Source organism: Heptranchias perlo, chromosome 5 (assembly GCF_035084215.1).
Source record: "Heptranchias perlo isolate sHepPer1 chromosome 5, sHepPer1.hap1, whole genome shotgun sequence".
In the NCBI taxonomy this organism is placed as follows: Eukaryota; Metazoa; Chordata; class Chondrichthyes; order Hexanchiformes; family Hexanchidae; genus Heptranchias; species Heptranchias perlo.
This window is the reverse complement of record NC_090329.1, coordinates 73028702-73055351: the sequence shown is the minus strand read 5'-3', so window position 1 is coordinate 73055351 and position 26650 is coordinate 73028702.

Here is a 26650-nt window from a genome sequence, read left to right as displayed (position 1 = left end):
TAAGTAACATCAGAATACTTCGCTGAAGCAAATCTAATGGCATCTTTTGTTAGTCACAATGAAGCAACAAAAAAATCCATTCACACTGCTATTTGCTCACTTTGTCCAAGAAATTACACTTAAAATGTTAGATTACATTTTTTGATGTGAAATGAACTTTGAACAAAATGATGACTACATTTATCATTAAAATTATAGCTAAGCTAAATACCAAATAAAATTTAAATAGTAACTTACAAAAAGATATAACTTTGTGGTTGAATGAAGTGAGCAAAAGATGGGATGAATGAGCACCCCATATTCATCCCATATTTTATGCAGATTTCCATTAAACAGTAATCAATTATAAGATAGTGGTGATCTGTAATGTCTTCAATAAGATAACTGTACCAGTTCTGTGAGCACAAGTGTTGGTGGAGAAGATATAGAACAATAAATTAAGGCACACAACAGTCAAAGTTAAAGTGCCATTTTCTGAACTATGAAGCTTTGTCCTGGAGTAAAATCTTTTTATCAACAAATGTTTTATAATTTATGACTGCTCACTACAACCTTCTCCATCCCCATGAGTAACCAAGCTTACTCAGATGAGCCAAGAGGTTATTATAGTTCAATCTGTCTCATTAAGAGCATTGTGAACTTCTTAGGCTGACTTGAATGAAGATTAATCAGTTTGCAGCACAACAGGCAGCTGTTAATCATACTCCAATAGTTGCTTTTTGGCCCAAAGTTCGAACAAAAGGAATATTGTATTTTGGAAGTAAGAGTGCTGAACGAGCGTTACTATTCCCTCAAATTAAATTAGATTTTTGTCTAGAATACTAATTATTATAGTTTAAATAAAGTTTTCTTTGCTTTCAAAAATGACCTTAAACTTATTTGATGCCATTAAGTGTGGCACAGAAATAATTAAACAATTGAATGTGTGAGAAAGTTAGTTACTGTTATATTTATTCTAGTTTCTGGAATAACTATTCAATTTGTTCAAAAGAATGTTGCTCTGCTAAGCTTCTTTAGTGGTATGACATTAGTTAATAGGTGGAATAGACCAATGATAGGCCATATTTAAATGCCCACATCAATACACTAATTGAATAGTAGTTTGTCTTAAAATTTAACAGTCTGTCCATGGCAAGGAGGTCTGCCTAATCATATCCTTGCTAATTCTATGTCTGAAAATACTGTAGTTCTGATTAAACATCTTCTCCACAACAGTATCAAAATGCATAAAGGAGGGAATGTTCTTTGTTCAGTTGCTATGGGTTTTCCCTTGCCACTGCAATGATATTTCTTTGCTCAGCATATACTTTAATTCCTTAAGAAAACTAACTGCACTTTATGAAGCTCTGATCTGCTCAGCTTCAGCTTACCAATTCAGATTGAAATTGTGACATAGAGACTTCCTTTTAAAATAAGGAAATGACTTTATTCCTTGTAGACAGAAGACATGAAGGCATTTCGTGTTCATACGAGTGAAGGACTCAGTGTTTCTGTCTGCAGGGCAGTGGGAGTAGTAGGATTTGTAGTTTTGTGGCATTTTCTTTTATCAAAGATCTTGGTCTAACCTCTCCCACATCTTAATCTTTATCAAGCTCAGGCAAAAACCAGTGCTGTGCATACAAATTAAATGCAGAGTTACTTGGCTGTGAAAATGATTGTACTTCACCAAACTGTTCCTACTGAGTATTTGTATCAGCTATTTAATAATCGTAGCAATGAAGATAGAAAATAACCAGATCTTTATTAGGTTTAATAAAGACCTCATCTTGCTACAACATATACTTAATATTTTCTCTTTTGTCCAAATTCAGAAAAAGTAAAATGAAGTTGCATTGATTTGGAAGCTGGTGAAGTGCCCAATACATTAATATGGAAGTGAAGCGGCAATGACTCATATGGGGCATGAATGAATGCTTGCATTATGTCCCACAATTACCAGAGAATCCAGAGTCACAAGACAGAGTAGCATTGTCCCACCATAAGCATCACCCAGCTATTGGTCCATTGCTGAGATGGAAAAGAAAACTTTTTTAAAAAATGGATTTTAGTTTTTCTTTAATGCCAGGTTGAAACCATTCTATGATTCTATTAAAAAAAGGCAGAACGTTAGTGGCAGCAGAAAGCTGGTTACTAGTCCACAAGCCTTCTGAAAATATCTTAATTGGAAGATGGTGTCATATCTTAGTCCTTTATCAAACTACAATTAGCAGCCACAGTGGGAGAATTTATATAAGAGAGAGATGAGCTTCAGTGGGTCTGGTGACCTTCCCTTGATTTTTCTTAAATTCTATCTGGAGCACCAGTGCACTGTGGTACAGAGCGGTAGGGTTTGGGTTCTCATACATGAAATTCCATATACTGTGTTACTGATCTCAGTTGTACCACTATGACAATGAACAGTCGCACCTTGCTGAGTATTACAGGGCCAATTCCACACTCCCACCTGGAAGTGACCCTCACAGGAAGCACAACACTCCTGCGATTTCCTGTGTTGCGGCCCTGCGTGCATCCCTCCGTGCTGGCAGCGCGGATTGGCTCATGTTTTTATGAATGTCTGTTTGTTTCTTGTTCAGTCATTTTGTTTCTTAAGGAACACCGCGTTCCAACAAAAAAGCTAGAAAAACCCTAGTACAGTGGATGCCCAAAAATGTGTCTCATACAAATGGCATTTGTTTTGTGAGTAGATAAATCTCTCCGTTGTTATTTTTTTTCCTTTTTTCCCCATCCAACTGTAGGCAAGGTGGGGGAAATACCTGGTCACTGGTCTCCCTGAAAGCAACACTAAAACACCCACCAGAAGGCGCGTAAAACAATGCAGACATGACCCCCTTCTCCGCCATATTGATACCTCACAGGAAGAAATATAAGAATATAGGGAAGCATGGAACAAGATTGTCGTCAGTTTCCTGAGAAAAGATCACGTTTTTCTCTGCTTCTAAAGTTAAGATAAATTAAATTCCAGAACTCTTACCTAGCCTTAGATTCTATGTTATTCACCATAAATCACCTGTTGTCCTGGCATAATTTTCTTTGGTCCCACTAACTCAGGAATCACCACGTTTAATTATCTCTGGTATAAAAAAGACTAATGTTACATTTTTTAAAACTGCTTTCCACTCACAAACAATAAAATGGGATTAACATATTAAAATAACGTTATGTCCTTCATGGTTATCATGCAATTATATGCAGAGGTTTTATTTCAATACATTAAAATGTAGTCACGGCAGACAACCGTGATAGAATCCTCTCATGATACCTGACATGTCAAATGTGTTCTACACCTTAAATCTATGAGATGGGAACCAGGGAATCACAATTTACGGAACTGGCAGGTCATGTTGTACGCATCATCGTTCTCAGACTAATTGTTTAAAGAAGCATATTCATTCCTTCCGCTAAATCGTTAAAAAAAATTCTTCTGCATGACCTTTTTTCCAGGGAGAACTGTGAGTTATAGAAATGTGTTACAAATAGATTAGAAATGTTAATCCCTCAAACAAGGTTACTAACTACATCATGAGTGTTCCTTCCCTCCAAGAAAAGGCAACATAAGAGTGCAATCAGAATCTGGAAAATCCACTCATGCCCTAAAACATTCTGGATAGGTTTTTTGACATTAAAATGGTTTTCCTTTATGGTTTCAAACAAGACATTTCCTATATTAGTAAGAACTGGGTGAACTTTTCAATGAGATAAAATACTGAAATCCTAAGTAAAAATAATGAAAAACACCACTCCAGTCCTGCATAAATGGCTAGAAAATCTCCTTGTTAAAGAAATTAACTTAAGTCTTTGGTTTTAATACACTGGAAAATGCTGAAAGCACACCAGAGATTTACTAATTACAATTTTTTCATCACCATGGAGATTTTCCTAGCAGCACGTATAGTATATACAAGGGATCTGTTTTACATTTCTTCATGGATGAATTCCTAACTAGCATTGCCTGAATTACAAATAAGTTGCTTACTACTATTATAATTGTGCGTAACAAAATGTTAATCAGTGTGGTCTTATTTTCTGACCTAAACTTGAGTTGTTCTTGTATTGTTGCTAGGGCTGTCAATGTTCTAAGATAAAGGACTATCTAATTACACACATAGGGAATCTTCAGCAGCTTACTACTTTCTTACAAACTCCATCTTGCAAACTGACTCAAGTGTCCTCTCTTGATCTAAGTAGTTGCCTAATTGCAACACTGATAAAGTATTTTCCAAGGTAAATTTTCATTTTAATGTTCCTGATGCCAAACTTTGTATGCTGAGAGGGCATAGCGAGAATTTTGGCATGCAACTCCCACGATTAAATCACGGAGGCGCAGACACAAATTCTTGATATGCGCTTCTGGTCACACGGAGCTCTGTGTCAGGTACACTAAAGACAAACATTTACCCCAATGATTCTAAAGGATCATCTCTAAATGTTAATTCTCAAACAGATGTATCATGACGTTTTCCTTCATTCAAAACAAATTAACATTTACATTCATTTACAATTAAGTGGTTTCTTTATTATTTTTCCATTCATGTACATTATTAGCAATCCTGTGATATAACTACAGTGTAATGCAGAATCTCTTCACCTCCTGAAACTAACAATTATTTATATATAGTTCTATCTAGAAGCTTTAACCTTTTAACCTGTCCCTATAAGACTCTGAGTTTTTAATTTCCTGGTTAGATCTTCTTACTGCAGGAATTTTGCTCTTGCACCCCTTTATCTGTTGGTCTTTAATCTTCAGATAGTAAAGAGGCTTCGGTTGGGTCGGATTCTTTGCTGTTCCTGTTTTAAAAAAAAGGCTCTGCCAGCACGTCGGTGTCTGTCTTGACTGGATGGTTGCTGCTTTCCCCTCCCTGCCTCTTTTGCGGCCCTCTGAGGGGCCTAACTGGAAGGGGATGATGAGAGATCTCAATCCTCATTCTCCAGCCATGCTCCAGCTGCCGAACACCTATTGCACATGACCAGGCACCTTTAGCCATCACTAAGGCCAGTGACCTCTGCTCCTGAGCCAGCTGGAATATCCAGGATATAATGGGATCACTTTATTTGAATATTGTCAGCGGAGGCCAACATCTTGGGTGCCCTCGGGGGAGGGAGCAGGAAATGGGTCGACGGATGAATGTTTGGGGGTCTGCTGGCAGCTCCTCCCCAGAAGTCCAGGCAGCGAGACGGATCAACCCCCTTGATAGAGGGCCGTTCCAGGCAGCAGCTTTTAGTATTTCTGAGGTCTTCCATCACCCAGATCGGGTTCATCCTGATATCCAGGTCTCTACACGATAGGCAAGCTGGGGGGGTGGGGGGGGGAGAAGAAATCCCTGACACGGTAAGTCCCTCCCCTTGACTCTGCCCCATCTGATGTTGTAGGCCATGTTTGTGGTGAATTGAAGTTCCGCCTGCCTTAGGCCTCATCAGCAAGCAGGATTCTGAGCAGCGACCTCGTGTTCCTGGATCCTGCCAGAATTCCTGACTCTGCTGGACCTACTCTGCCTGACTTGTATCTCAGGACCACAATCTGGGCTGAGTATTTTAGGGCCCAAAATGATTTTGACTTTTTAAAAAAAATCACACAAGTGTTTTACCCAATCCATTTTTTTGAAAAAAAGGGCAGTAGAAAGTAGCTGAATAGAAAAATTGGAAACAACCTAAAAGATATGGGATTCACACAGACAAAAAATGTGTGTTGCAATTCACAGCATCAGTCATGTAGACATAACAATGATGAAAGCCTCACTAAAAAACCATCTTTTAACATTACAGCAGTTCCATTTTTAGCCAAGTTTTCTAAGATAGATGCTGTTTAATTTTTAGTCGATTTCTATTTTTATCTGAGTTTACGGGGATAGTATGGTCTTTTCTGTGTTTAGTTTCATTTGTATCTATGTTTATCAGGACAATATGCTAATCTTCATGTTTTGCATAGATAGAGCATAGGCTTGGAACGTTTTTGTGTCTTTCTGCATTGTGGTGTAGGTAAATATTGCTAGTTTTTAAAAAAGAAAATGTTTCCATATTTGTTTCTCCTTTCCTTAATCTGAAATATTGGATAATGCACTGACCGATTGGATCGGAGGTAGGGAGGTGGGTAAAGATTAAAGGTAATGAAACAAGGGCCTTAGTGCTGTGATATTGAAATTTATGAGTGTGGCTGTCTGTTGACGCACCCATACCCGTAGTGCAGGGGCAGACGATGTGGAATCTTGAATAGACTACATGCACAGGAAAAGCTTGCGCAAGGTGATTGGCCTGCAGAACACATGGCTGGAGAATCACAACATTTGACTGGGGAGGCAGCTCTTAAAAGGCTGCAGTAGAAACATAGCATTAATACATTTTAATCTCATTCTCTTCTCTTTTTTTTCTCTGCATTTAAAAAAAAAAGTCTCCTCTCATAGCCCTTTTGGCTATAGATATGACTATTGCTATAATAGCTTTTTTTACTCTCATTTTTCAGTGAAAGAAGGGGAAAACTATGTGGGTGCAGCTAGGCCATAATTTACAATGAAAGTGAAAGCCCTCTATTAAAACTATATAGTTTGTATTGTTTTAATAACGGGCTTTTACTGTTGCTATGACTCCTGAGTTAGTGCCCTCTATGTAACCTTCTGTCTTCTCTCGCTGTTCAGTCAAATAAAGCAAGCAAAATTTCAGGAGTTACTGTCACAATGGAGATGTGATGTTGCAGTCCAGGGCAGGAAGATAAGCCAGCAAGATCTCACGTGCCATACTCCTACCAAATACAAGAAAGTATGGTAGGCCTGGTATATGCAGTATACATCTGGTTTAGTCATTTATAACCATGTTTAATTCAACACAAATTGCTATTGTTATGTCTTGGGAGCAGGATAATAATTGGCCCAGATTTGTCTCTCCACATCTTTATCACAATTTCTTAACACTGTTTTATTATAGGAACTAAATAAAGTACTCTTGGTAGAGAATGAGGTATTAGGTGGGCAGTAGCTAAAATCCCATCATTTTTCTATCTGCCTCTAATGCAGCCCAGACTTATGGATCCACACTCCACCATTGGTCAATGTGTTCCTTTCTCTTTTTAAAATCATTTCAAGTGTTAGCAAGTCTGAGTACTGCTTTAAAATCTGAATGTATTAAAATAATTACCTTATCACCTAAAGAACAAAATAACAGCTTTAGCATTGTAACTATTTTCTGATGGTAGCATGCCTATAACCAGCTATATAGAACAAAACACTGGCCTTTGATTCTTCCCAAATTGTAGATGGCACTGATGTAAGAGAATCACAATTTTTCTGATGTACACGAACATTAATCATTCTTACATTTTTCAATCCAAACTCAATAGAGGTAGCAATTTGCTGTCTGATAGGTGGTCCTTCTCTCATCTCTTATCTCTCTCAATTTTATTGATGCTTCTATTATCAGTGCTCCTCTGAATCTTACTCTCTTATTCCTCCTAAGTTCCAAATATGCCTTCTTACATGCTCTTCCTCCTCCTGCATTCTCACTGTGTTGAAATCTTATCTCACTCCAATTAATTCTTTCTCAGCATCTCAAAACTATGAAACTCCTTACCTCACTCAGTCTTTCCTTTCTCGTGATGTGGAGATGCCGGTGATGGACTGGGGTTGACAATTGTAAACAATTTTACAACACCAAGTTATAGTCCAGCAATTTTATTTTAAATTCACAAGCTTTCGGAGGCTTCCTCCTTCCTCAGGTGAACGTTGTTGGAAATGAAATCCTCAAAATGAAATCGCATTTATAAATCACAGAACAATGCTTGGTGATTACAGACAGTTTTTTCAACTGCCCGTTGCCAAGGCAATCAGTGTGCAGACAGACAGGTGTTACCTGCAAGGTCTCCGAATATACAAATCACCAAAAAAAACAAAAAAAAACAGAGATAGAGAGGTAGAAACATAGAAAAGACAGCAACTGACCCGTTATATTAAAAACAGATAACATTTGTTCACTGGTGGGGTAACGTGTAGCGTGACATGAACCCAAGATCCCGGTTGAGGCCGTCCTCATGGGTGCGGAACTTGGCTATCAATTACTTTCAATTACTTGGTTTTAGGTTCTTCCTGTTTATGCTTCCCTTTGTCTCTACTTCTTCCTTGATTCCTTTTTTTTTAAACTGAGAAACCTAAGTGAGGGGTCAAGGCCCACAATGCAGGACATCACCAAAGCTGAAAAGAGTAGGAAAGAAGAAAAGGTAAATTAAAAAGAAATGGTTAGCTGATGCCGAGCTTGGTTTTGAAAGCCTATAGGAGAAAGGAAAGATTGTAAACAATTTTACAACACCAAGTTATAGTCCAGCAATTTTATTTTAAATTCACAAGCTTTCGGAGGCTTCCTCCTTCCTCAGGTGAACGTTGTTGGAAATGAAATCCTCGAAATGAAATCGCATTTATAATTCACAGAACAATGCTTGGTGATTACAGACAGTTTTTTCAACTGCCCGTTGCCAAGGCAATCAGTGTGCAGACAGACAGGTGTTACCTGCAAGGTCTCCGAATATACAAATCACCAAAAAAAACCCCAAAAAACAAAAAAAAAACAGAGATAGAGAGGTAGAAACATAGAAAAGACAGCAACTGACCCGTTATATTAAAAACAGATAACATTTGTTCGCTGGTGGGGTAACGTGTAGCGTGACATGAACCCAAGATCCCGGTTGAGGCCGTCCTCATGGGTGCGGAACTTGGCTATCAATTTCTGCTCGACGATTTTGCGTTGTCGTGTGTCTCGAAGGCCGCCTTGGAGTACGCTTACCCGAAGGACAGTGGCTGAATGTCCTTGACTGCTGAAGTGTTCCCCGACTGGGAGGGAACCCTCCTGTTTGGTGATTGTTGTGCGGTGTCCGTTCATCCGTTGTCGCAGCGTCTGCATGGTCTCGTCTGCATGGTCGCAGCGTCTGCATGTCATCAATGACGACGAACACCTCGCTATGGCCATCCCACCACCTCCACTACTCGCCTTTAAACAGCCACCCAACCTCAAACAGACCATCGTTCACAGCTTTCAAGAGAACAGCGTCCACGCCACCACACAACCCTGCCACAGTAACCTCTGCAAGACATGCCAGATCATCGACACAAATACCACCATCACATGAGAGGACACCACCCACCAGGTGCATGGTTCATACTCCTGTGACTTGGCCAACGTTGTCTACCTCATACGTTGCAGGAAAGGATGCCCCAGAGCATGGTACATTGGCGAGACCATGCAGACGCTGTGACAACGGATGAACGGACACCGCGCAACAATCACCAAACAGGAAGGTTGGCTGATCATGAGGTTCTGTTCTTGATAGACAATAATGCAAAGTTTTGACAAACTAATGCAGGCTGGTAAAACACTGAATGGGCAATAATAGTTTATTGCTGGTGCTAAAGTCATTTTGGTGCTACTAAGTGCTAGATTGGAATATTTACATTTTTAGCAGGTAAAATTCTGCCACTTTTTAACTGCAGAAATATGAACGCAACAAGTGAATCATCCCACCTGTAATATTTTCTCAATAGAGGAGAGTGTGAATGTTTTATGCTATTGACATATAGCTGTATATCAAACCACAGAAAGCTGACGCGCTTTCTTTTTACCCTGAAGTACAATTCCGCATGCCAGAAGAATCATATGGCTGACAAATGTTGGCTAATATTTTGTCGCCCCTTACTGGTTTAATATGTGTATTGCAGGCTGGCATTTTATTTGTTTTCAACATTTCTGGTGACTAATTGTGAAGTAGTAAGAACATAAGAATTTAAGAATAAGAGGTAATTTAGTCTAGGAGTAATACATTTTGGATTGAACTAGCAGAAATGTTGTTCACACCAATGCTTTCTTTACCTGTACTCTGGACTACCTCTCTGTGTTTGTTACCTCGCTCTCCCCCTTGGGTCTGTTGTTGTGTTACGCACATTCTGTTGAATGACACCAGCAAGTATTACATGAAATTAAGGTGCAGACAAAAGTGTAATTCAGCAGTGTAGACACTAGAAGGAAGACATTTCCCCCTTTCTACTGGGTGGTCGCATACCTTGTGGATGATATGAGCTTTTTAAAATAGGTTTATGAGTCAAAGTCAACAGGAAGTGCAGTGTGTTAATGTAGGCTAGCTGTACATGAAATCAGCATGACTGTTTCATAATCTTAGCCTGTGTCTCATCAATATTTGATCCCTATGATTTACTTTCATAATGACCTTTGAGATTAGAAGTGAATTTTGCAAATGTTTCTGTTTTACATGTAATGGGGCTAATCCATATATCTACCTAAATTAATCTTTAGTATCATCCTGCGCAATGCGGCAGATGTCAGGTCTAGCGTTGCCATTTAAGTAGTGAAAAAAACTGTCCCTAAAGGGTGAAGGGGTCAAAAGACTTTGAATGTTTTTTTTTAAAGATCACCCATGAACCTTTCGGCACCTAAATTAAAAGCTGATGCTGTGAGGGCCGCAGCAGAACTGTTATCACCCTGGACAGAAAACGCCCACGTAGCATCCTCCCTCACTTCTGTAGAAGGTGGTACTGCTTCCACAGAAGGTACAACAACAGCAGCTTTTATATATATATATATCATTCTTCACATTAAAGGAAATGTGCAAGACTGCCTAACAGAGCAGAAAAGGTGGGCACTGAGGAGGTAAATAAGAAGAAAATGTCATGGGGGACCAAAGGCAATGACAAAGAGAAGAGTTTTTAGGATGCTTTTGAAAGCAGGGGGAGAAAGCATAAGAATGACTCATTTAAGATGACTGCATTGGTTACAGTATATATATTTTTAATCACACTTGTGACATTTTATGAAGGCAAAATATGTGAAAACAAATATTTAAATTTTTGTCTGAAAAATATCATAGTATCATAGGTACAGCACAGGAGGAGTCCATTCGGCCCATCGTGCCTGTGCCAGCTCTTTGAAAGAGCTATCCAATTAGTCCCACTCCCCTGCTCTTTCCCCATAGCACTGTAATTTTTTCTCTTCAAGTAGTTATCCAATTCCTTTTTGAAAGTTACTATTGAATCTGCTTCCACCACCCTTTCAGGCAGTGCATTCCAGATCTTTACAACTTGCTGCATAAAAAAATGTTTCCTCGTGTCGCCTATGGCTCTATTGCCGATCACTGTAAATCTTGGTCCTCTGGTTACTGACCCTTCTGCCACTGGAAACAGTTTCTCCTTATTTACTCTATCGAAACCATTCATGATCTTGAACACCTCTATCAAATCTCCCCTTAACCTTCCCTGTTCTGAGGAGAACAATCCCAGCTTCTCCAGTCTCTCCACATAACTGAAGTCCCTCATCCCTGGTACCATTCCAGTAAATCTCTTCTGCACCCTCTCTAAGGCTTTCACATCCTTCCTAAAGTGTGGTGCCAAAATGGGACACAATATTCCAGCTGAGGCCTAACCAGCATTTTATAAAGATTTAGCATACGTTCCTTGCTTTTGTACTCTATGCCTCTATTTATAAAGCCCAGGATCCTAAATGCTTTTTAACAGCCTTCTCAACTTGTCCTGCCACCTTCAAAGATTTTTGTATGTGCACTCCCAGGTCTCTGTTCCTGCACCCCCTTTAAACTTGTACTATATAGTTTATATTTCCTCTCCTCATTCTTCCTACCAAAATGTATCACTTCACACTTCTCTGTGTTAAATTTCATCTGCCATCTGCCTGCCCAATTCACCAGTCTGTCTATGTCCTCCTGAAGTTTGTTACTATCCTCCACATTGTTTACTACATTTCCGAGTTTTGTGTCATGTGCAAACTTTGAAATTATACCCAGTATACCCAAATCCAGGTCATTAATATATATCAAAAAGAGCAGTGGTCCTAATACTGACCCCTGGGGAACACCACTGTATACTTGCCTCCAATATGAAAAACAACCATTCACCAATATTCTCTGTTTTCTGTCCCCTAGCCAATTTTTGTATCCACACTGCCACTGTCCCTTTAATCCCACAGGCTTTAATTTTGCTAACAAGTCTATTATGTGGTACTTCATCAAATGCCTATCATCAAATGATAGGCATTTATCATTTTTTTTTAAATGGTCATTATACTAAGGGTTAAAATCTTCAACTGTCAAATGTGATGAATTTGGAAAAGAAACCATCTGTGCCAGTGAAAGATCAGCCTGATGGCAACCTGTTCGATCAAGTGATGTTTCACTTACCAATCAGAGAGGTAAATGTAAATATATAGGGAGAATCTACCACCTTGTGCCACTTAATATTTTGATAGAGGCAGACTGAGGCCTTGTGAAGGTGAAGGTAAGTAAAGAATCACACCAAGTGATAGCTGAAAGACACTCCCTATGCAAACCGCAGAACAGTCCACGATGAATAGCAAAAGATAGATGTATCAATGAGCTAGGAATATGTGCAAACAGCAGAACCGTTACGTAACATGGAGGCACACTTACACAATGTGTACAATCACGCATGTATATTTGTGAAGCAACAAATTTCCGTTTACAACATATTTTCAGCCGCGTGCACTCCTGCAATAACTCCTGTAGGAGTATGCCGGAAGGGCTGCAAATTAAGGTGCGACCCAGATACGCCATGTCCCAGCCTTACATCAGGAATTCTGCAGGGCCTTGGTAGGCATAAGCCTCTGCTCACCTCTTACAAGGCCAGCAGCCTAGAAGAGAGCAGGCTCGAGGGGAGGGCTCCCAATGTTGGAAGATCCCCTGGCCCTGCTTCTCAGACAGCAGGCTCATTAATGACGGCAGTATGCCTGATGATATCAGGCAAAACAGGCCGCCAAATGGTGGTTGTGGGTCCCACCTGGCGGTCCACAATGAGATCTTGACCTGGACCCACAAAGAAAAGAAGCAAGATTTTTAAAAATTATTTAAATGCTGCCCCCTTACAAAAGAGGCTGATAGAGACAGTTCTTTCATCTTTCCGGAGAGGAGCCCAGAAACCCCTCCTTAGACTTGGCACAGTATGTTGTAGTATGTGGCTTCTTCTGTGGGCGTGTGCCTGTGATGTGACCCAAGTGTTTCTGGCACCTACCATTGGAATATACAGTATAGAACTTCCCCCAACCCTCAAAAATACACTGGGGTCAGGATGCATCCCAGTAGTTGCATCCTGAAACGCTGGGATATGCCGCTGATTTTTGACCCCACAATATTTTAACCTATGTTAGTTCTTCTTGACTTCTCCCTGGCATTCGACACAGTCGACTACTTTATGCTTCTCAACCCTCTCTCTTCTGTGTTTGGTCTCCATGGCATTGCCCTAGCTTGGTTCTACTCTTACCCTTTCCATTACTACCAGCATATCTCCTGTAGTGGTTTTTCATTCTGCCCTCATACGGTCACATTGGATGTGCCCCAAGGCTCCATCATTGGCCTTTTTCTTATCTTTGTCTGCACTCAGCCCCTTGGCAACATCATTTGCAGGCATGGGCTCAGCTTTACATGCATGCTGATGTCATCCAGCTTTACTTCTCTGCCACTGCTCTTGACTCTATTTCCACCCCTGTGCTGTCTGACTTACCAACATCAAGTCTCAGATGAGCAACAATTTCCTTCATATTGACATTGTCAAGACCAAAGCTATTGCGTTCAGTTCTCAATTAAAAATTCACACATTAACACTCATCACACTCTCTAGCGTCTTCCTCAGACTGAGCCCAACGGTACATAAGCTCAACGTCCTATTTGACTCTGAACTGAGCTTCAAGCTCTACATCCTTGCCACCACCGAGGCAACAGTGGACAATAAAGTGTTAAATTTATTTTGTCAAAAAACAAATTAAATGAAAATCGTTTTATAATTCATTGAATTAGTGTTAACCAGTCTACTGCATTACTTGGTGAAATAGAATAAATATAAAACATCAAAAGAGATAATGTACATCTTTACAATGTAATTAAGTTGACAAATGTCACTGTTGGGAAATGAGTGACTATTAACTTTGATCAGCCAGTGACATCATCAAGCACTCTCAGATCAGGCATTTCACGGGTTCAAAGCCAAATGAAGCTCCCTCTACGCTGCCCACAGAATATTATTGTACCCTGCCCCAGAAGACCATTTCTATCATACCAGTGTGAATTTCTCCATTTCCTATACCAGCAATCTTTGTGTTCTGAGAGGCTGCTAAATTATCATCTATTAGTGTGGCATGGGACAAGACCCTCACTTACTAGGAAGTGGCTTGACACTGCTAAAAATAATTTCACCTAGGAACCTTACAATCAACAGGTATGGGAGACTTTCATCCCTTCAATAGACCTGCCAGGAGTCAATGTTAAGAGTAACAGTCACTCATTTTCCTATTTAAAAAAATGACCTATTTTGAGTCAGGCCCAGTTAAATGGGCACCCTGGGTGATATTGCACAGTTCCCCTTTGGCTGTTTGAAATGAGTCTGTGGCATAAACTTGACCACAGTAGTAACTTTCACAGCTACAGGCAGAGCTGCCCGGGCAGTTGGTTTTGGCTGCAGATCTTCACGAAGGTCCTGGTGCAGCCCTCCTATTGCCCCTTTCATGAAGCGCATTCTTTTAACACAGAGCTCCTCACTAAAGTTTTCATTGCATGACCTGTAAATTCTTTGTTTGGGGGGGAGGGGGGGGAAGATGTAATATCTTATAAGGTACTGCCTCATCAAATGTTGCCCCATTCTTCTTTCCTCCATCCTGCACTGCTCCTCCCCTGACTAAAGTTTCAAACAAGGGCGCACAAATCCAGCAGAAATGGATCCCGCAGCAAAACACACCTTCAAAGCTGCCGGTATGCTTATTTTAAGGTGCAGCCTTGCCAAAATAGTGAGTAAATTGGGGGCCAATGTTTTTAAAATTAAATTACCATAAATGGCTAAAATCTTGTCCACAGGAAGTTAGGACATCATCCATGGCGAATCAGAGGATTTGGACAAGGGAGGCATTTCTGACCTTTTTTTTTCAAAAGTGCTTTTGTTCCATATTTTACTTGTGGTGCTGATGTCCCTCTATTAACATACTACCAGTGGCATCGACATATCTGCTGCATATACACACATGGGGGGAGTTTTAACCCCCAAGCACGGGAGGGTTGGAGACGGGTGGGAAGGTAAAAATCTCAAAATTTTCAAACCCGACCCCAACCCGCATACAACCCCCCCACTTCCGGTTTTAATGGGGCAAGAGGCGGGCAACCAAGACCAACCCACTCTCAGGAGGCGGGTCAGTCACTAAAACCTTCTAAGTAGGCTGCCGGCCTCCATTATAACTCAATTTTTATTTTAACGCATGGAGGCCGGGATTCCCGGGTCATGAGGCTGGAAGGGCCGATCCATGACGTAAGTGCCTTTATTGCTCTTCTTGTGGGCAAGGAGGAGCAGGAGTGCTTCCCCCTGACCAACCAAGCTTACCTCCACGCGATTGGACCCCCTCGAACGTCCAATTGCACGATGTCTGATTCACCACCAACGTCGTCCGACTCCCACCTTGAAGTCCGCACCCCCCCACAACCCGGCGATGTCAAACGCTCTTTCCGCCCCCTCCACCCTGCGTATCCAGCTCCCCCCACGATGTCGTGCTCTCTCCATCACCCACCCTCGTATCCAGCTCCCTCTGCGATATCGCGTTCTTTCCCCCCACCCCCACGTGATGGCGTGTTCTTCCCCCCCGCCGCGCGATGGCGTGCTCTTCCCCCCCCCCACCGCAATGGCGTGCTCTTCCCCCCCCCCCACCGCGATGGCGTGCTCTTTCCCCCCCCCCACCGCGATGGCGTGCTCTTCCCCCCCCCCCCGCGATGTCGTGCTCCTCCCCCCCGCGATGTCGTGCTCCTCCCCCCCCGCGATGTCGTGCTCCTCCCCCCCCCACGATGTAGTGCTCCTCCCCCCCCCCGCGATGTCGTGCTCTGCTCCCCCCCCCGCGATGTTGTGCTCTGCTCCCCCCCCCGTGATGTCGTGCTCCTCCCCCCCCCGCGATGTCGTGCTCCGTTTCTCCCCCCCCCCCCCCCGCGCGATGATGTGCTCTCCACCCCCCCCCCCCCGCCCCCCCCGCCACCACCACGATTGGCCCCCTGCGATCCAAACCCTCTCTGGCTACTTTCCTGCCCGACATGCGCAAAACCTGTTGATAAAATTTAAAAGACATCCTGCTGTTAAATTCGGCACGACCTGTTGGGAAATCCTTACTTCCTCCCCTTCACTGCTCTCTTCCCGGCTCTGAGTAAATATTGGGGCCTATTGCTCTGAAATTCTGAAGGGGTTCTAATGATTGTTCATGCCATTCCCCTGGGAGTTCTTCCTGTCTCCTATTGGAGTTACAGTGGGAGTCTGGTGGAAACCCCATGAAATTTTTAGCTCATTGAATTGCATTAATCATGGACCAATTACAAAACAGTAACTGATTTATGTGACTTGGTTTTTCAATGCTAAGATGCTGATAAATACACATAGGCCGGCCATTACCAAATACAATGCATTCTTAAGCCTAAAAATTACTGTTTGTGATATTAATATACAAAAGCTTAACATGTTCTTATGACATTCCTCTGTGCTATTTGAAGGAAGTATTAAATGTTTATTTTAAATAGGTTAAAATACTGGACAGAGGACTGCCATAATGACATTTGCCTGCTAATATCACATACTGTAATTTCTAGACTATAGTATCATGTGACAATTCACTATTATTATGAGGTCACACCAGTGGAAATTGTTTTTGCATTATGGGTTGCCCATGAGATAATACCCATGATGATTTTTGCAGAATTATTTCATTTCCCTACATGGGCACAAGGGGAGATGCTGAATCTTTAAACTCAACAGCTGATTCATCCACAAGACACACAAAACCTGTGCTAGAACCAAATGTTTCCTTGGCAACCATACTGCCATCAGTGAAGAAGAGACCAAAGTTAATGTGTTCCCTGTACTCGCAGCTATGACAGCTGCAGACCCAGTGATTTCTTCACTGATTTTACACGATGCCATGAGATTAGTGTATGCAATATCACCTTAATCTATCGTAAATCTGCTCCATTCACAAAGCTCTAAAATTTATTTTTTATTTCTGTTTGCATCTGTAATACAAATTCACTCCTGTTTTATTCATTCATCTATGTCTGTTGGGTGATTAGTGTATTTGAGGATTGCTGATGTGTACTCTTCATATTTCCATTGTTTTTCTCTGCGGAAATATTATAGAGTTCTCAAACAGTATACAGTGATAAACGCAGCTTACCAGAAGTATCTGTGAGCACAATTAGTGAACAACAACGCAACACTGGAGACCATCAGCAGGTCAGGCAGCCTTTGTCAAGAATACATAAGTCTGTTTCAGATATAAACCCTTTCTCGGGACTGGAAGATATTACAGATCAACAGCATTTAAGAAGGAACAGAGCAAGGGAAAGGGGGAATGAAGAAAACACACAAACCAAACACCGCACACGCAAAAGGCAAAGAATGACCTGTAAAGTGCTCAGATGGGGATCAGGAAATGGTTAAAGGGCAGAAGTGATTCGCCCAGGAGACAAAAGGAGGACAGAAATCAAATAAATGAAAGACACATATGAGACACTGAGACTATGAGAAGAGCTCAAGGGGGATAGGTAAGTAGATTGGAAAGTTTGAAAAACTGGCAAAGTGGAGCAGGGCCTGACAGCCCAGGAGTCTGGTGGAAGTACAGTGGGCAAATTCTCCTGAATAAAAATGACAGAAAGAGATTTTTCTTAGCACTGTGCCCAAACCTGTAGGAGTATCTCCAACTGCAAGAGAGGTCTCAGCAAATCCTTTCCACACTGACAGTCTGAACCAATGCAACAATCCTACTGCCCTGAACTGTAGAGTTGGCTGCATTCAGAACCAGTTTATTAACAGCACTTCTCTTACTGTGCACAGCATACCACATTGTCTTAAAGCAACCCAACACAACAGAGGGCACTTTGTTCAAACCTTAGCTCTGCTACACTTTGATATAAATATAGGGAGTGAATTTTGTTAAGGTTCTCCTCCGCCGAAGTTCTGAAATTTTCCAGATTTTTTCCCTGAATTAGCCAGGGTTTTATCTGATTTTTCAGCTCTCCCAGGACATTACTTGGCTTTCGGGTAGGTTGGGGAGTGTATATATTGTGATGCATAAGACACTGCAGTTGTGTGGGACAGGCTGGATGGACCAGTGGGTCTTTTAGTCCGTCACTGTTTGTGTATTTGTATATTTACATCAATTCTCCACAAGATGAGAAAGATGCTAAAGCCCCTTTATCCATTGAGTCCCCACTTCTCTCCCCGCTCCCATGGAGTTAGAGAGATGTCCAAGTTTGTACAAAGATGGGAATTGGCAGAAAGGCCTTTAAAGGAAATGGAAGTGACAAATTCCTGCCTAAAATATTTCACATTCATTTAAATGAACAGAAAATCAGGTGCACCCCATTTCGGGCAAGCAATCCTTCCTGCCCCACTTTCCTCCATGTGCCGCCTCTTGGCAATCTTTTACACCAAAGTGCGATAAAAATAAAAGCTATCCTGTTATGTCATGATTTTCTATTTTAATCAATAACTGTTGTTCCCAGTTTTCTTATACTCCTTGTCAAATGCACTGCTTTATATCTGCTGCAGGAAGTAAGTACTGAACATTTGGAGTGGCTCTGAGTACAATCTGTGCTGGCCTGAATAAATACCACTGTAAGTAAATTGCTGTTATCTGGAATGTAAATACCTTGGTGGCCTAGTTCTTATCTGGGAGAATTTGCTCTTCATTTGCCCTTTGTTGTTGCAATGATTTTCACTTGATGATCTGATCTGTTACCTGCATCCAATCCACTTGTCTCTGAACATTAGCAATTTAAAATACATTTCATAGTCTCCTTTATTCATTCAGGACAGCTGTCAGCACTTCTACTCTGCCTGTAGGGTGCAGAACACAATCGGTAGCATCAGCTTTTTGTATTATATCCATGAATAAATCTGTTCACCCAAGCTTCTGAAGTAAACCCAGTTTGCATGAAGTTAAGCTCTAATTCTGTGAACTATTATATACCTGGTAGACACAGTATGCTGTATATACAATATTGATTTATACTCAATAATCTTCTGGTAAACCCTGCTGAGGCACATTATCAATCCTGCAGCGAGTGGCTCACCTCCTGACTCCCCAAAGCCTTTCCATCCTCTATAAGGCATAAGTCAGGAGTGTGTTGCATCTATTTGCAAATAACTAGTATTTGAATTATAAATTGTCAAAGAGTATTTTAAATACAAGGTTAGTGCTAACATTTCTTAATAATTTCATGATATAAAACATTCTGCTGATTGATAGCACAGTGATACAATTAGAAGCTTGTGTCTAGCACATGTCCATCACACCTCAAATTGCCACATTTGAAAATGTCACACATGCAAAGTATGTGTCACACTTCCATCTAGTTGGCTGAAATATCACAGTCTCAATATCAGAACCTATGTCTTAAAATTGTTCCTAGAGCACCATTCAACGGTTAAATGTGGATCACTAAATTTTTTTAGGAAGTAATAATTCCTGTTGTTTTAGTGACAATTTTGCTATTTTCAGCCTGTGGGCTAAAATGTGAGCTAGTCTCCTTTACAGCAGGCCAATTAATGAACGGGAGAATCATTAAATCTCTTGTTCAGATGCGAACTGCAATTAGGAGGCAGTTAAGAACCTGAAATAACACTAGGAAGGCTAAGCCAGCTGTTCACTCTGCAAAATTGCTGTAGAATTGGGTGTTACAATGACGGAAGCAAATCCTACTGCAGAATAAAAAGAAAGAAGGGGCAAATTTTATGGGATGCTTGCAGATAGTTTGTGTGGTGCACCAGGCACGGGGGGAGGTGGCTGAAAGCAGCCGCAACAGTCCTCAATATGGTTAGCAAACGTACAGGATTTTCGCAATGTACAACCCAAGGAAGTCTATGGCCACAGGAATCCCAGCAGGCTGTTAATGAAACCCTGCAGCCAGCCAGCACAGTTACTCTTTTCACTAGGGAATCAGTTAGAAGAAGTTGTAGGTTAAGTGTTAGATCTCACAAACTATCCACTAGTAATGAAAAGGAAATACTGTGGCAAAACATATTGATATCATCAATATATCATTCAATTTATTCAACACATTTGATTCTGCTGAGAATGTCTTTGTGATTGTGCAGAACAATAGAGCACCACAGCAAAAGATGGGCACTGGTGGTATTGGAGGAAGGCCTGAGGACAATGTTGCTGAAGGTACTGGGGTAGTTTCTTCAGTACGTATGAACAGGAGGGTTCCTTAAAGGGGCAGCTCAGGCACGTATTTAAATGTATCTTGTAGTTGGGCCTGACATATCCATCTTCTATGTATACTAGTGCTTCATGAGCGATTTCCTTATTTTTACTGGTTCCATTCTGCCCTGGCAACCTTCTAATTGTGCTATTCTTCCTTCATGATTAGATCTCTTTACAGATCAAAGTTATAGAGCATGCAGCACGCAATGATGATCCTGGAGATCCTGGGTAGAATGTACTGTAATGTACCCCCTGATCTGTACAGATATTTGAGGTGCTGCTGTATGATCCCAATGGGATGATCCCAATGGTATGATTCTTTTGATTGTCTGGGCTTCGTTATATCTGCGCTTGAGTTCTGTTGTGGGCTGCTGCAACAGTATCATTAATTATGGCTGAAGTGGGGAGCCTCAGTCACCCAGAAACCATCCTTTTACTCTACTTTTCACTTCAAATAAGACTGGTACAGATGATAAACGCAAAATAAATGGGAAGTGCTGGGGAACCAGGCAATGACCGCATCATTCTATTCCGAATGGTTGCAGACTGTAGATGGGCACTGAGAGAAACCATTTCTATTCATGTAGGCTACAGGGACCCAAATGGCCAGACAGGTGGTATCAATCACTTCTTGTGCCTAAGGAAAGCTCAGATTCAAGTACTCTAGAAATGTATAGCCCTCTCACATTTATCAGTGAGCAGCAACAGCATTAATGATATGAAGGTGTTGAGCCTCCTGGTAAAGCACCAGTCATCTCCTTCATTCATATATGGACAGAGAACTGAATGAAACTACAGATGTCCCCAGCGCTAGCCTGGAATGATCTGGAAATATAATAATTGAGTGCCTCAGTGACCTTGATGGCCACTGGTAGTACTGTCCATATTGCAGATGTTATCTGAAGAGCTTCCTGTAGGAGATGGCACAGCTTGCTCTCTACCTCCCTGTTAAACTGCAACTTCCTAAAGTATTACTCCTCAATCAATAGTTACACCCGGGATAGTACACCCACTGAACAGTATAGCATCAGTCCTGGACAGTACACTTTTGGTGTCACCTTACATCTCTGACATTCCCTATCTGCTGCTGTTGTAGCTACTCAATCGCTACTACAGCTGACAACACTCAGATTGTATGGGTGGAAGGAATGCATTAGAGAACCTCTGCCATATGATTCACCACCCACCCCAGGTCATTCCCAATTATGCCAATATTATTACCCTTAATTGACCTAATTCACATAGAGGGGGTAATTTTAACTTTTATCGCTGGGCAAAAAGCAGGTGGAAAAGAAAATCAGGAGAGGTGTAAAAAGGGCTGCTGATTCGCTATCACCTGATTTTCGCCTGGCGATAGATGTGAAAACTGCCCCCAATGTGTGCTTTAGAACACAGAATCCTCCATTCATGGCCAGTAATATTGAATGCTATTGAGACTGACCAGTTATATTCTTGATTTTCCTGCTCTCATTGGCCTGAATTACTGCCAGTGTAAAGCTTTATGCCAACAGTAATTTCTAGGCTTATCAGATGGCACTCACATTGCCCGCTATTCTGAGGGTAACTCAGAATTGCATGGCTGCTTTGAATGCTTCCAAAATATTCTCCATTTATAAAAGGGCACAATACTCTGCATCACGCCACAATTCAGCAGCACACTTTTTGATTTGCTTCAATTTCATGTTCAATAAATCACAACTCAGTTGCTAAGAAAAGTAACCAAAATCCACTGATAAAGCAAAGCAGAACCTGAAGCAATAAAATGACTCAAAGTTGTTTTTAAAATTCTTCCAGTTGCATCCAAAACGAACTCAGTAACTACAACTACAAAACTGAAGAAACTTTAACAGTTAATACAGAAACTTAATCAATCAAATCACTCAAAATACTTTTAGAATTTTTTTTCCCCATTTTTTCCATCAGCCTGCTGACTATGCATGAGTAAAAAAGCATTGGGTTTGAATTTACTCGCAATTTCTAGTAAGCTTGGGGCTTGAAACAAGTGTACGGATATTTTTTGAGGTGGGTTCTGGGGTAGGAGCCATTTCTGCCATGTTTCTGCCTTATAATAGCACCTCTATAGTTCCCATCACAATCTGTAGCCATCACAAAGTCCTCTGCCGATGCTGCTGGGAGATCATTCAAATAAATGCTAATAAGGAGGAACAGCATTGGAGTGCCACACAACCATTATTTGCATCCCCATTTTACCCACGGTAATTAATGAGTTACAAAAAGCATACCTGTTGTCGGCATCAGCTGATATTAGCAGTAGTGCTTTACTTTGCTGCAGCCCGATGGAACTTTAAGGCGTGATTGTTGGAGTTACAGAAAAGCTTTTAAAGCATTTTGTTTGCTTTGCACTTGTATAGAGCTGGTTTTGCCACTGACAGATCACCATGAACTTTTCCTCCCACCAACAGTAAAAGGTTCTGAGTACTAGATATGAGATTTCCAGTGGGTATTGCTTTGTAATGTTAATAAAGGAAAAGGAGGACAATAAAGGATAGGGGAAAGGAAAATAAGGCAGTAGGATGCGTCCTGCAAAATATTACTACCCACCAAAGAATTTATAACTCACACAGATCCTATGAAGATCTTAGTGAGGAGCTCTTTGTTAGAAGAGCGTGCTTCACCAAAGAGGCGATAAGAGAGCTGGGCCAACTGCTGCATGAAGACCTGCAGCAAAGATTATCTGCCCAGACAGCTCTGCCTGTAGCTGTGAAAGACATTAGCAATTAAGGGAATTTAATGCCAGTGGTAACATGTTTTTGCAATGATAAAGCTAGTATTTACCATCATTCAGAAATTGTACTTACCGCTAACGACTGGTGGTAATATTCAACACCAGCATAATTAAGAGCTAATTGAGCTGGTAATTAGGGGCAAAATGGCAGGAAAATTCCTCCCATGTGACTTTCAATGACAGATTCTGGTGTTAACCTCTGGCACTATTTAGACAAAGTTGAAGTTGTTCTTAATTATATCAAAAATTCTATACAATTCATCACAGAGGAATAATCCACTCTAGTTGCCTATATAATAGGAAGATTGATAAATCAAGGAGAAAGTACCAATTTACAAGGTCTGCATGAGTTACTCAATTCAACTTGAAAATAAATATCTAAGATGCTTTAGGCTCAGAAGACTACTCCTGAACTCCTCTATGTTCAGGAATGCAGTAAGTGGCAATATTGCTACATTTGTATCATGGGTTTCCAATTACCTTGAAATGAGAACATCAAACAACTTTTATAATTTTGGTTCCTTTCAGAGCCTTACGTTAATAAAGCAGGAATCAGTCTAACCTTGTGTCCATGATTGCAGTAAATAAAACAAATGATGATTTAACCTACTCAGCCATTTGTTCCAAGCTAATGTGTTTAGTGTATACAAATCTGGATAAAATCAATGTGGGCAGTAGTTAATAGTCAGGTGGGGAATCCCTATTTTTAAAATCTCAGGGAGCAAGAAGGTAAAACTGCAACATTCTTTGACCACAGTGGTTGAAATGTTTGTTTTAATTTTACCTTTTTCAGATAGCTCCTCGTGCTGTTTATTCTTCTCCAATTGTTCCTCTACTTGATTACAACATTTGGCTCAACCAGTGAATGTTTCTTTTTTATGGAAAATGATCTTGTCAGGTTGTGGTGAGCTAGTCTGCTTCTTGGTCTCAGCCTCGTTTTGTAGATGCTTCTGAGCTGATTTTGTTAACTGGTTATAACGTCTTACTCTTCATCTCACAAATTTGTAAATAGTAACAACCCAGTTTTAGGTGGGAAGAACTTGCTTACCCAATCTCCTTGACTTTCTTGAGGGAGTGACCTCCCAAGAAGAAATTGGAAAGCCCTATCATATATGGTTTTTGTTCATGAAGGTTCGTAAGTGTTCCTTCCTTGAAAGCATGGGAACTGTACAGAGTTATTGAGTTCTGACTATCTGTGAGCAATGCAAAGGCCGTTCAATGGTATTATGGGCTCTGGAGATGGGATGCCTCAAGTATTGGTTAGTGTGCAAGTGTATAATATTTTATGTTGATTCTTATCATTGAAATAACTTAGTTTATGAATATAGTGCAACTTGGTAGTGTCTTTTGTTTTAAAATCAAGCCTCACATGTACACAGCATCAAGCACGATCCAGGAATCAAAGCAACATTACTCCAAAGACTGTGAAATTGCAGTGTTATTAGTTTATTTTTCATTTTGTTGGTACAGACTATAAAGTATTTTGTTACATTTTCAATTTAGTGGGTGATTATATTTTCTAATTCAACCCTAATCATGTATGAGCAGCATGGGGATCAACTTAGAAGTTAAATCACGCAATTATTTCAGATTGCCGCTGTGAATTTAAAAATGTAAATGATTCTGTTGTTTAATTTTACCAAAAGAAATCACTACAATTCTTTTTTTGAAAATCTTATTGGCAGTCATCTTTAATTTCTTCGTTAAAATGAGGATTTAATATTATATAATAGCTTCCAGCACAATAAAAGCATAGAAAATGACCAAATTTACCAGAAAATTATTAGACTTATCCATACAATCGACGCCAATGCGTATATTTAAGCAGCCTCCTGCCTGCTTCAGACAGGCACTTAGAGGCTCACTTGAAGAGTGAATCAAGGGACCTTGGGCATCAATGGAACGGCCTAGGTAACCCTCCCCAATTTTGAATTGCTGGCCACCCATTTTTTAGGTGATAAACAGGCTGACGTCTGTTGAAAATCGCCCCCAGTGTGCTCATCAAGGTGTTTGAGCCAAGTTTCAGCTGCTTCATCAATGACCTTCCCTCCATCATAAGGTCAGAAATGGGGATGTTCACTGATGATTGCAGTGTTCAGTTCCATTTGCAACCCCTCAGATAATGAGGCAGTCCGTGCCCGCATGCAGCAGGACCTGGACAACATTCTGGCTTGGGCTGATAAGTGGCGACTAACATTCGAGCCAGACAAGTGCCAGGCAATGACCATCTCCAACGAGGGAGTCTAACCACCCCCCCTTACCATCGCTGAATCCCTCACCATCAAGATCCTGGGGGTCACCATTGACCTGAAACTTAACTGGATCAGCCACATAAATACTGTAGCTACAAGAGCAGGTCAGAAGCTGGGTATTCTGCAGCGAGTGACTCATCTCCTGACTCCCCAAAGCCTTTCCACCATCTACAAGGCACAAGTCAGGGGTCTGATGGAATACTCTCCACTTGCCTGGATGAGTGCAGCTCCAACAACACTCAAGAAGCTCGACACCATCCAGGACAAAGCAGCCCACTTGATTGGCACCCCATCCACCACCCTAAACATTCACTCTCTCCACCACCAGCGCTCCGTGGCTGCAGTGTGTACCATCCACAGGATGCACTGCAGCAACTCGCCAAGGCTTCTTCAACAGCACCTCCCAAGCCCGCGTCCTCTACCACCTAGAAGGACAAGGGCAGCAGATGCATGGGAACACCACCACCTGCATGTTCCCCTTCAAATCACACACCATCCCAACTTGAAAATATATCGTCGTTCCTTCATCGTCGCTGGGTCAAAATCCTGGAACTCCCTATCTAACAGTATTGTGGGAGAACCTTCACCACATGGACTGCAGCAGTTTGAGAATGTGGCTCATCATCACCTTCTCAAGGGCAATTAGGGATGGGCAATAAATGATGGCCTTGCCAGCAATGCCCACATCACATGAATGAATTTTTAAAAAAGCTCAGTCCTGTCCTCACCTGGGGGAAGGTTTCCTCTGTGCGACAAAAATGTGAATCTGTTCCTTATAAATACTTTTGCACTGTCACTACACATAGCACGCTGGGGAAATCTTCCTTCACCCCCTCCCCATGTTCACATAAATATACTTTCACTAGAAATAGTGATCGGGATGGGAAACCTGGTTGATTTTTTTTCTCTCCCTAGCCCAAAGAACACTGAAGGCAATGGCAGCACTTCAATTACTGCTGCAGCTGAGATCAGTTAACTTAGCACAAATCTAGTATTGAACCTGGGATTTCTGGTGTTCTTGGCTTTGTATTACACTAGCTGGTACTTTTATCCATTAGGTCATCAAAGAAGCTTGGCCAACATTTTTAATGGCTTCTTGTCTGTTTGCACCTTTCCTGTTACTCAGACCATATTGCTAATGCACCCAAACTACAGATTGCTGCGGAGGGGACACAAAGGGTGAAAGTTGTGAGACTCCACTGATTGTGCGGAGATGTGAGAGCAGGGCACACAATCACGGCAACAATACTTTAGCCCTATCTTTGATCTCCTTTTTCTATCAACACAGCAGTGGAGCCTCACAATTTCTGCTCTCAATTGTCTTTCTTCCCATAACCTAACCTACCAACATAGGCCAAGCAGCATGTGCCTGTTTTGAACAGTTGTGGTTCATCTTGGGTACCCACTGACGGGGGTGGGGGGAGGGTGG